Source organism: Haemaphysalis longicornis, unplaced genomic scaffold (assembly GCF_048455015.1).
Source record: "Haemaphysalis longicornis isolate Haplotype H1 unplaced genomic scaffold, Haemaphysalis longicornis Haplotype H1 scaffold_8, whole genome shotgun sequence".
Taxonomy (NCBI): domain Eukaryota; kingdom Metazoa; phylum Arthropoda; class Arachnida; order Ixodida; family Ixodidae; genus Haemaphysalis; species Haemaphysalis longicornis.
Window position 1 is genome coordinate 111689389 of NW_027526445.1, and position 12396 is coordinate 111701784.

Here is a 12396-nt window from a genome sequence, read left to right on the forward strand (position 1 = left end):
AGCCTTCATAGATTATGAGAAAGCATTTGACTCGGTCGAAACCCTAGCAGTCATTCAGGCATTACGGAACCAGGGGGTAGATGAGCATTATGTAAGAATACTAAAGGATATCTACAATGGGTCCACAGCTACCATCATCCACCATAAGGAGAGCAGTAAAATACCTATAAGGAAGGCTGTCAGACAAGCAGACACAATCTCTTCAATGTTATTCACAGCATGTTTACAAGAAGTATTCAGAACGTTGGATTGGGAACAGGTGGGAGTAAGGGTTAATGGAGAATACCTCAGTAACCTCAGATTTGCTGATGACGTCGCCTTGCTAAGTAACTCGGGGGACGAATTGCAAAGCATGCTTTCCGCACTGGACGAGCAGAGTAGAACCGTGGGCCTGAAAATTAATATGCAGAAAACTAGAGTAATGATCAATAACTTCGGGACAGCGCAGCGGTTTGAGGTAGGTGGTGAGGCAGTGGAAGTGGTAAGCGAATATATCTACTTAGGCCAAGTTGTAACCCCAGATCCCAACCATGAGGCAGAGATAATTAGAAGGATCAGAATGGGGTGGGGTGCATATGGCAGAAATTCTCAGATAATGAATAGCAGCCTACCATTGCGCTGAAGAAGAAAGTGTATGACAGCTGCATCTTACCGGCACTTACCTACGGGGCAGAAACCTGGAGGCTCACTAAGAGGGTTCAACTTGAGAACGACTCCGCGTGCAAAATGGAGCGGAAAATGATACGTGTAACAGAGAGCGGAGTGGGTCAGGGAACAAACACGTGTTAAGGACATATAGAAAAAGAAATGGACGTGGGCAGGGCATGTAATGCGAAGGCAAGATAACCGCTGGTCATTAAGGGTAACAGAGTGGATCCCTAAAGAAGGCAAGCGTTGCAGGGGGCGGCAGACAGTTAGATGGGCAGATGAGATCAAGAAGTTTGCGGTGATAAATTGGTCACAGTTGGCACAGGACCGAGGTAATTGGAGAATAATGGGAGAGGCCTTTGCCCTGCAGTGGGCGTAGATAGGCTGATGATGATGATGAAAGTGGTCGGGCTTGACACTATTACAGTTAAAATTGATAAAAATAGTGTTGACGTTTTGGCAGCCCACCTGTTTCATATGTTTTGCCGCTGACAAGACTGTGGTATGTACCCAAATGAACAAAGTCGGACAAAGTCGTCCCTGGATACAAAGATAGTGACCGTTCCAGTCACTCGAGCTACAGACCAATATCTGTGTTAATTAACTGCGATATTTGAAAAGGTACTCTCAGCGCAAATTACATCACTCGCTTCCAAACATAGTATAATTTTCCGAAACCGGCAAGGTTTCGGGTCACACAGATCCACGTCTTCTGAAGTTGTTCTAGTATTGATCTAACAAGTTAATAAGGCCTTAAACAAAACAAGCTAGCCGTCGTAATTTTCTTAGACATAAGGGAGGCCTTCGATTCAGTCAACCACAACATGATGTTAACTAAGCTTCACGATTATGGCTTTAGAGGCAGAATTCATCAGCTTCTCAAATGCTACCTTTCCGACCGACAGCAACGAGTAGTGATAAATGGTTTTGTGTCCTCTACAGAGTCAGTGGTCTCAGGAGTACCGCAGGGCTCAGTTTTTGGACCTTGTCTTTTTTTAGTCTATGTAAATGACCTTCCCTCTGTGTTGCTGTAATCGGAAGCCCTAATGTATGCAGACGACACGGCACTAATTTTTGTTGGAGACAGCCTAAATCAGATCGAATCCTAAATCAACGAGGAGCTTCAGAGAGTTAATTTATGGTTATTAAACAAACGAAACCACCTAAATATTAATACAGACAAAAGTAAATATATGGTTTTTTTACTCCAGGAAGATGCAGTCCGATTTTGGTAGCTTCGATTTACAGTTAGAGTCTACGCTGTTGCAGAGAGTAACCACGTTAAAATATTTAGGTGTCATGTTTGACTCAGATATGAACTGGAAATCTCATATTGATAAGACGTGCTCGAAGTGGCGTATGGCTGCCACACGTTACTTAAAGCCCGTGAGTGTTTCAACGCAGCCACCTTGCGTACCCCATATTTCGCATTTGTGCATATGCACCTAAGCTACTGCATAGGATCTTGGGGCAGCACATACAAAACATATTTGAAACCTCTCAGCCGTTTGCAAAAGAGGGCAATAAGAATTATTACATTTTCAAATAGGACTGTAAACTGCTGTTCCAACACAAGCGCGCAGTCCCGCTGCATTCTTTTCACGTAATAAGCGTTGCGGATATACTACACAGAATATTAAACCATGACAGTGTGAAGTTACCGGCGCTCAGTACAAGAGCTGCGACGAACAATTGCTTTAATTTACCGGTTGCTAAGAATGTATACGGTCGGCGGCTAGTAGAATTTTATGGTGCTCTTATTTGGAGTGCTATACCGACAGATGTGAAAGCAGCGCATAACTTTTCTGCGGCCATGAAGCGTAGTTTGATAAATAGTCTAGGTGCTTTTCTTTGTCGCCAAAATGCATTGTGTAGTTCAGTATACGTATTTGTACCTGTTCCGTTTGCCACTGTTCGTAAACCGTTTGTTGAGTTATGTGATATGTCTAACCATTGGTCTCGACACTAGCCAGCCAGGCTATGGGACCAAAAATGTTTTTTTTTTCGAAGTTTCTGTATCACATGTTGAAAGTGGCAGTAAAAAAAAATAATTCGTATTGTTACGTCGCAGAAGGATAAGTGAGGTGAATCATGGCTGAAGGTAATGACATGAATTTACTCATTGGCCATGACGACATGAGTAATGGCTCCGCGATGATAATGATGATGATGATGATGGTGGTGGTGTTTTGGGGGAAATGAAGCATACAGTCAAACCCGGCTATAACGAACTCGGATAGAGCGAATTATGGTATATATCGAACAAAAATATTTCAGTTACGAAAATGCATGGGAAACATATTCCTTATAACGAAGTTTACATCCGATATATCGAACTCTGGGCGCCTAGAATGGCCGCCGAAATGCATGATCTCGGAGCGGCGATTGAGATGTGGACTGGCCACGACCACGAAGCAAGAGCCGCGACTGATACATTGCGCCTCGCACGGAGCGACGTGACGCCCAATACTTTCCGCAACTGTTTGCGACGCGCGGGACTCGCGACGGAACCCGCCCTGTCAGCGAGTCCGGACCAAGACAGCAGCATCGGTGAACTGTGGGAAGAGCTCGCCAGCGTTCCCGATGATGTCACGAGTGAAATCCATCCGACGCTTATAATGAAGCGCTTTCGGCAGTCGATGTGCTCCGCCAATGCTTCTTAGATTTTTGAGGATGCGGACTCGAACTGGTGCAAACAATGTTTCGTGTAGGGAATGCTATGCTAGTTGAAGCCACCAAAACAAAAGTGAAAACAAAAATCACCGCTTTTTTTGTTACCTGGGCAGTTAAGGTGGAAAGTAGCTTTATTACTTGCGATAAATGAATTATTTTGGTATGGTAATGGCTACTGCACTGTGTTCGTTTCTGCATACGCGGATGGCGGAGTTGGTGAGGGGGGAGGCGGGCGGGCTCCCGCGGATTGCGAACTCTAAATCAGCTCGTTACAGGCGGGTTCGGCTATATCGAACTATTGGATATATCGAACTAATCGCGGTGCATATTGCAGTTCGCTATAAACGGGTTTGACTGTACCTAGGGGTCGGCCAGTCATCAGTGGTTCGCAAAAATGTCCTTCCGTAACTGCAGGGCACTGTCTAAAGATAATTTAAAGCAGCTGGAAGCACTTCAACTGAAATAAATATGGTTACGCACCGCCCACTGCTTTGTCTTTGTTGGAGGTGGATGGCATTGCGCAACGAGCCACGTTTCACTCTTGCTTTTCGTGTCCATATATAATTGATCAAGGCTCGTTAAATACTTGGGTCCGTGGTTTGGACAGCTGCTTTTAATATTTTACCAGCTACGCTTAAAGTTAACGATTGAGTGGAATAAAACCTTTAATGAAACAGAGGCCATGCAGCAAACTTGGCTGACTATTCCAAACGGAAGCAAGCACACGCTCAGAAGCACCCGCAAGCGCTAACACTACTGGGGGTGCATATACACGATGGAGTAATAAATGGCGGCAGAACTGTTAAACTGTTATTACGACCATACTACACCTCTGGCACAGCTCTGTTATGTACAAGGAATTCGAAATGGGCACGTAAAAGCTTATGAACACACAAAATATAAAATAGGAGTGAACAATAAAAAAAAACAAGAATCTATTTCAAATAAAGCTGTTAACCTAACATGAAACTGTTTATACGCAACTTGTAAAGGGGAAAAAAATGGTGAAATGAGTAAGTATTGTTGTCTTTTCCAGGCGTCCTCCATTCAACTTTAAAATTTGAAGAACAGGACGAACTAGGCTGTGAATCTTATAGAATCGAAGGGTACCTCTGGCAAGAATTCTAATTATCGCCTACTTTTTCTGTCAACCGTGAAATGAACAAGGCGTTGATTATTTTCCCCGTGTAATAAAGGAGCCACAAAATAAGGCATAATGCGTGCAAAGTGCAATAATCCAAGTTAAAAAAAAGCAGAAGAGGTAAGCCTGTGTGCTTTCAGTAGTGGGAATAAAAAAGGCATTTCGTCTTTTAACAAGGGAAAGTTAAAGAAGAGTGCTTTATTTCTGTTACCTCATGAAACAAAAAAGAAATGCCGACGCTGTAGTACCACAAACGCGTATACCTAATCCAACCATCGTCAATTTTGACACCAGGGGACTGTTACTGGAGAAGGTAGTGCATGCTGGAACAGGACACTAGAAAACGACAGGTATATAGCCAAGAACACCATGACGCCTCATTCCAGATTCTCTTCGCGGGATAAACATTTCCAATGCCAGCGCTAATGAACTACACTTCGCCACCCGCCCATTCATGCCGGCGCATCATGGTCAGCCTTATCTTCAGAGGGAGACAGTACAGAAACTATCCCGTGCCACGGCTGGAAGTATCTACAGAACTGGATGTTGCGTCACCCGTCCGAGGTTTCAGTAGAGGAGGCAGAGTCGCTTACGTGGCTTGCCCAGGTCTCGCGCTGAGAAGAACGCAAGGCGGTTCGTAAGCGTGGCTTGTGCATAAACTGCTTGTAATCCTCGCTCTTTTTCGAAAGGTAGTAATACTGTACGCAGTCTGCCACACTGTTCTTGTCCAGGTAGGAGGCGATGATGCCGAAGTTCTTCGGATACTCGACGAACTTTTCGCGAAAGATCATCTTATCCTGGTCGTCCCACACGTTGGTCAAGTGACTCTGATCAAGCTCCGCCAACAGGTGCCGCTGCTCACCCGTCACTAAGGGCGGAATTATCGCGCAGTTCCGATTCCTGCACTCCTCCTTCCCTGTCTCGTGGAGGCCGAGAATCACCTGCATATCGGCACCCATGCGCTTCCGCTGGCGTGCCTTTGGAAGACGCAGCCGCTCCGACCGCTTCTTCTTCGGAACGGGGAGCTGCTCCTCTAAAAATGGCCGCTGCTTCTGCTCGTTGGCCGTCCTATCCGCACTGGTGTGGCTTTGACCGATTTAATTCTGCGATGCTTGCGCGGGCTGATTGCAGGCATCCGAGGAGAATTGTGCCTGGCTGATCCTTTTTGCGTTTTTCTTTTCAAATGTAGCGTCAGGGTTTTTAAATCCTTGATACTTGTTCTTGCTTTCGTTGTAAATGGCAGCGGCGGAAGGTTGACGGTAGACTGGCTCCATCAGTTTTTGCCCCAACTTATCGAGGACGGCACGAGCGAGGCGTGCTTTTCTCTTATTTCCAGCGTAGATAACCCTCGCAAGGCTCCTATAGGACTCGCGGCGGGCATGTCCTGGGCATTCTCACCGTCGCCAAAAGAGCCGTCGGAGGCCGCAAACTCTTGCGGCCTCTTGCGGATATTGGCGATGTGCGGCTCGACCTGATCGGTCTCCACGTCCTGTCTCTTGATGGAACCAGGCAGGTCGTCCTCGGAGGAGGGCTCTGGCGAGAGGCGCATTCCGTCCTCCACGGGCGGCGCGGAGAACGTGGCCTCTATCTTGGACTTGCCGGGTGGATCAATTGCCAAGCTCCATCCTCTCTATCGGGGGTGCCGTGGGGTCGGAGAGCAGAGGCTGCCGCGCATCAGGGCCAAGCTGCTGCAGCAGGTGCAGTCGGGAACGTTCGGCGGGTGGCACCGGATTCTCAGACGGCCCTTCGTTCGCCATGCTTCGTCTTCTTCTTCGCGTAACACTACGTGCACATCTCGGTCCTGCGCTTCGTCTTCGTTTTCGTCTTCGTCTGTCAACTGCGGAATCGTCGCAAGCTAATCACGTGATGCTAATTGTGTTAACTGTGTCGCCTCACTAAGCCACAAAACAGGAGAAATGTTAACACTATGCTACAACACACGCGCCTTCACAATCCAGCCAACTTCAATTTTGACACTGGCGTTTCCTTTACTGTACAAATATGTGTAATGCGAAATGAGGGTTTCGTTAATTATTTTTCTTTTCCCATTCCCGCGTGTCTGTTTTTCTTTTTCTCTAACATTCAGGTTCAAGCCTTCCTACCGCTCCCCCGTTTTCTTCTTGACTAACTGGGTTCGCAGACTAAACCGAATTCTTCTATGCCAATACACCAACCTCCGTCATTATCATATCATTATCATCATCATAACCGTTAGAAAGCATGGCAAGCCGTAATGAGGTCACTGCTGGCCTCAGCTGTCTAACGACGACGACGACGACGATAATGATGATCATGATAGCTCACAGAAAATTTGCATACACCCTGAGGGGGATTGGCCTATAGAAGAATTCCGTTTAGTTTTCACATTCAATGAGATGGGACGGAAACAGGGAGCGGAACGAAGTATTCAGCCTGAATGGTTAAGTACAGTACAAGCGAAGATAGGAGTCAGGAAGTATTTAATATAATCATACATTTTTTTCCCCGATACCGACATCGCTGAGGTTCCTGAGAATGGAAGCGTGAGCAACATTGTCAAATGCCCCTCTGAGGTCGAGAGCACCTATAGCTTTAGGTGTGATCTTGCTAGCAGCCTCAAGAGAGAGAGAGAGAAATAAACGTTTAATAAAAACGAGCAAATTTGGTGCTATATGGCAGGGGCGCCTCAAATATGTAATTGCTTAGTTGCAGGAGGGTATCGTGTGTCGAGAGGTGCGGGCGGAAACCGAACATCGTGTGTGGAAATTTTCCAGATGTTTCTAGGGTGAAATGAACTCCCCCGCCAGGTGCCTAAAAACGCCCTCCTTCAGGGGTGTTCTGAATGACATAAAATACCCCGTTAAATGCGCAAAAAAACTCCCCTCATCAGTGGAGTAATGTACAGCAAGAAATACTCCGCTAAATGCACGAAAAAACTTTATTTCTCAGAAGACTTTATAAAATACTTCCTCTTAGCGGAGTAACTAAAACTCCGAATACGGAGGGCGCTAGACTCCGAGGACAAGCCATTTACTCCTTGTCCGGAGTATTTCCGTTCAGTGTGATGCCGCTGCGCAGCAGGCGAGCTGAAATAAACGGCTTGCCGCAGGCATCAATGTTATGCCGCTGTTATTCTATCCTTTAGAAAGTAATTTCTATTTGAATTTCCGATATCCACCTTGATGACCTTTGAACTCGCCACACGTCATCAGGATGCAAGAAGCTCTGTGGTCGCTTTGATCTTTGAGGCACTTGAGTGCCTTGATCTTTGAGGCACTTCATCTTCACTGCGATGGGGAAATCGTCGCTACGAAGGATATCTGGCCAGGTGTTCCAGTCGCATTTGAGAGCGGTGCTTGCCCAGGTCAGGTCCGGGGAACGGTCGGTCTGCTTGGCGTGGTCGGCGAGGCGGGTTACAGTGCCAACCTCGTTTTGAAGCTCAAGGTGGACAGCCTCCGTTGCCCCTATCAATGCAGACCCCCTTCTTGTGTCCTTGGTGTTGCCCCAAGCTGTATGAGCAGCATTAAAATCTCCACCAATTAGAATGGGCAGACCTTGGGCTCGACGGCAAAGAGCTATGATCCATGCGGGGTCGTCGCCATCGCTCACAGCAGGACGTACGTATACTACACTTACGTATACTACGTATACGCTACACTTCTTAAGGCGTATCAGTATACGCCTTAAGAAGTGTAGCGATTTTTTATAGATCTGTGCAAATCGTCTTTCTTTTGATTTTTCATACTTTTCTGAAGAAGAAAAAACATGACAGAAACCTGTTTTTATCACGCCCCTCAAAATTTCATCAAAACTTGCATCTCTACGTTGTGCCTGCACTGTTCACAAAAAAAAAATGCAGTGTCATTTTACTCACGGAAGGTGGATGACCAGCGGAGCATGGTTGTGCGTTACCGTGGTTAACGGGACTGAGGTCCCCCGGAAATCACAAACGATCACACACTGCGCAAGCAACGCCTAAATTGGTTGGCCACAAACTCCAGCTCAATCCGCGCCGTCGCGCCGGAGAAGCGTTCAGCGGGATTGCATAGTCACGCCGACGTATTGCGTTTCCGCCTCGCGGTATTCGGGATCCCGCCAGGCGTCGTGCTTACGCTTGGCGTCCATGGCCCGATCATCGTCGGTTGTCTCCATCTGCCGCCTTCGCGCCAATTTCGGCTTCTGCTCAGACAGCCGCTCTTCGAAGACACGCTGTTGCTCCTCGCTGCGCACAACACGGGATAACGGCGCTGTAGGTGATGCATATGGGACGTCACAGCAAATAGACAAGCACAGCGACTCCGCGATGGCGCACAGCTGGCGCGAGAGCGTAAGGGGGCGACAGGTGGCCGAAGACAAAGGGTGTACCGAAGTGAGGAAAATGGCACTGAGCGACTTTTAGCTGTTATTAGTTCTAAACACTCACTGAGAGACGAAAGCACGTGAATCGAATTATATTGAACAAGCCGTCACTGCATCACGTGTTTCAAAAGCGAGCCTGGAGGGAAAGTGTGTGGAGTTGGAGGGGGAGAGAGGGGTGAGTGTTACATGGCAGGGGGAGAGAGAGACTATCGTCTTTCGACGACATTTGCACTGAAGCGAACAGATACGCGGTGGATATTTATTTTTTGTGCGTGTTAAGCCCGTTCTACATGGGGCGAATTTCGCTTGCGAATTCGCAACTGCGGCGCCGCTCGTGAACCAGAACGATCTATTCTCGTTGCTGTGGCGAATTTCCAAATATTTGGAACAGTCCAACTGCTCTTGTGAACGCCGCTTAGCATTTGGCAATATGTCGCAGCAGTGAAAATAAGAAAATAAATTGTTTTGCCGCACGGGTGGCGCCGCAACTGCGAATTCGCAGGCGAAATTCGCCACATGTAAAACGGGCTTTAGCAAGAAGCTTTCATCGCCGAGAAACTTTTCGTGTATACGTTGCGCAGCTTGCGCGGCAGCTACGAATCCAAGCACGTTTACTTGGTGCGCGGTGCAGTACGATCCCAGTCTGTTTTTTTTTTTTGTGGCGTCCATGTGACCTTCAAGCCCAGCCAAGGTCGAGCCAGCGCCTCGTGGGTTTGCGCGGAGTGAAAGCATCTAATCACGCTTTCGTTCCAAGGGTTATGGGGGTGCGAGAGGGAGTTGGTGGAAAGAGTAAGGGCGCGTGCCATTAGAAAAGATGCGCTGGGGGCATACCAGTTCACTGCGCGTTCGCGCCTATACTAGGGTACAAGTTAAGAACCGACAACAGACGTTGCCCCTGCGCCTCATCACCACAGCCGGCTGTTACTCCGCGCGGAGCAAAAAGTGCCTTACTGCAAGTATTTTGAACGTCATACGAGTCGTTTCCGTGATCTCTCGCGCGTAATATACTTTTAAATTCCTGCAGCGACTTCAAAAAGAAAGGGCCCATCTCCCCGCGAGGGGGACTCGAGTAAATGCGTCGCATAGGGTGTTTGGGGGGTTGGTGGTAGTGAATGCGTTGTATCTGCAGCTTCTTGACGTAGTTTGAATGAGTCAAGGATATAAGGCGCGTTCGTAGCCTTTCATGCTGTGTCGGTTTTGTGGCGCAGTGGGAAGAGCACCATGTACCTCGCGTTCCGCCCACAGGTAGTGAATGCGTTGTATCAGCAGCTTCTTGACGTAGTTTGAATGAGTCAAGGATATAAGGCGCGTTCGTAGCCTTTCATGCTGTGTCGGTTTTGTGGCGTAGTGGGAAGAGCACCATGTACCTCGCGTTCCGCCCACAGGTAGTGAATGCGTTGTATCAGCAGTTTCTTGACGTAGTTTGAATAAGTCAAGGATATAAGGCGCGTTCGTAGCCTTCCATTCTGTGTCGGCTTTGTGGCGCAGTGGGTAGAGCACCATGTACCTTGCGTTCCGCCCGCAGGGTCGTGGGATCGAAACCAGGCGCTGGTAAGTATTATTTTTTTATATAGTGTAGGGGGAGGGGTGCGGACCTGTTGTTGAGAGCGAGGAGGGTAGCGTGATGCGGGAGAGGAGGAGTGGGGGAGAGGGCGCACCTGGAATGGTTGTTGCGGACGCCGAGGCACACCAACGCCGGGTGACATCGTGAGATAAAGAAATTCTTTGCATTTAAAAGACAAGGTGTGAAAAAGACGATGTTACTCATGAAGCGCAGTCTCGCTTCAAAACGCGTGCGCGCATTGACATCCTGGTCCGTCTTTCGGCGGAGTGATTACACTACCTGAGCTACTGCCGTTCTTAACTTGCACCCGAGTATAGAGCGCCTAGCACCGTCTCTTTTTGTCTTCGTTCACTACGCTCTTTGGGCACGAAAATCGAGCTATCGCCGGGCAAACTTAGTTTAACCGCGTTCAACCCCGGCAAAAATTTTCTCTGCTTCCAAGCAACTTGGCGACAAGAATGCACGTGACCTAAGCTTGCAGCAACGTGAGAAATGCTCCTTGTATACTCTTGCAGATTCTACGCCTGATGACTGGAGGTCTTCACGCCTTTCATTGCGCATACTCCCCGTACAAGGTCCACCACGAGTAGCGACGAAGTTTCTCCTCCAAGTCTATGCGCCTGACTTCAGATGCTCGGTTTCGCTCCGCATCGACCGGCGTCTTCTTCACAGTCTGGGCTATATACGGTGTGGGCCGCACCTGTCACTCAGACGTCGAGCTCCTGATGGGTTTCGTCATCGTTTTTGTCTTTTGCGCTATTCTGTCGAAGCCACCAATAAAATTAGGTATTGTGATCGTTTATGCGCAGTGAGCATCATTTTTGGTGGGAAGCGTCCCTTTCTGGCCTCCAGCCTACGCCCCTCGCAATACAATTTATGTGAGGCTACGGGCACCATCTAATGTGGTGGTGTGACCAAGACATACCGCCCTCACGAGCACTGGGAGAGAGCGCTGTCCAGCTAGGAACTAGATGAACAACTTTGCCTGGTGAAAGGAGTCTAAGAAGTCGGACGTCCTCAAGAGGTCCTGGAAAGAGAACTCTTCCCCAGTGCTGACTGCTCCAAACAAAGATGTTCTTACTTTCTCCTCCTCCTCTTTGTCGTTGACTGGCAGAAATTAGTAAGCACTGCCCTTTTTTTGTTTTCGGTTTACTTCTAATAAAAACTCGGAAGTTTACCATCTTACAATGCACCTGAATGACCAATTGCTGCATTCAAAGAAGGTAAGTCGTTGAAGAACGACTGCCCAAGCACGCGATCTGACTCGAAAACGTGGTCCATGTAATATGACAGCGCAGACAACAGAGAGACGAAGACATTGACTACTATATGCCGGCCCGTACGAACGTTGGATTAAGCCGCGTAGAAACCAAAAGGCAATTCACGGGCACGTCCATGTGGTCTTTCTGAAAAATATTTAGTGCCCTGCTGCTATTTGAAGAACGATGACCAGCAAAGCTGTGGTGCCGAGCCTCGACGTGGGCGACGTGAGCATATTGTGAGCATACAATTGTGAGCAACGTGAGCATATTGTGAGCATACAATTGTGAGCAACGTGAGCATATTGTGAGCATACAATTGTGAGCATACAAGTACAAACAAAACAGTTTGTTTGTACTTTACGATTGAGCATACTTTCTGGTTAATTGCCTTAATAAAACTTTCGCGAACTACAGTTTCATCCCAGTAAACAAATATGGGTTTCCCTCCCGTAGAAGCCCATTTATTGACAGCAGACGAGAATTCCACAATATTTACAACTTCATTGTGCGCCATGCAATTTTGAAAGTAAATAAAACTCGTCGTAATGTTACAGCAGTCTTAGCGGCTAATTGTCCTATAGTTTGTTTTGTGGACTTAGAGCCACTTTTTGTAATGATGATCCCTCCGAAGATGGACGTGCTTCACTGGGCAAGGCTCAATGCGGGAAAGCCATATTATCAACACCGAGCATAGAACGGTCTCCTTAAAGTCGGCTTCAGTTGGGTTAAGAGGTGAAGCCGATTTTTAAAAAATTACACCATCTTCCCGA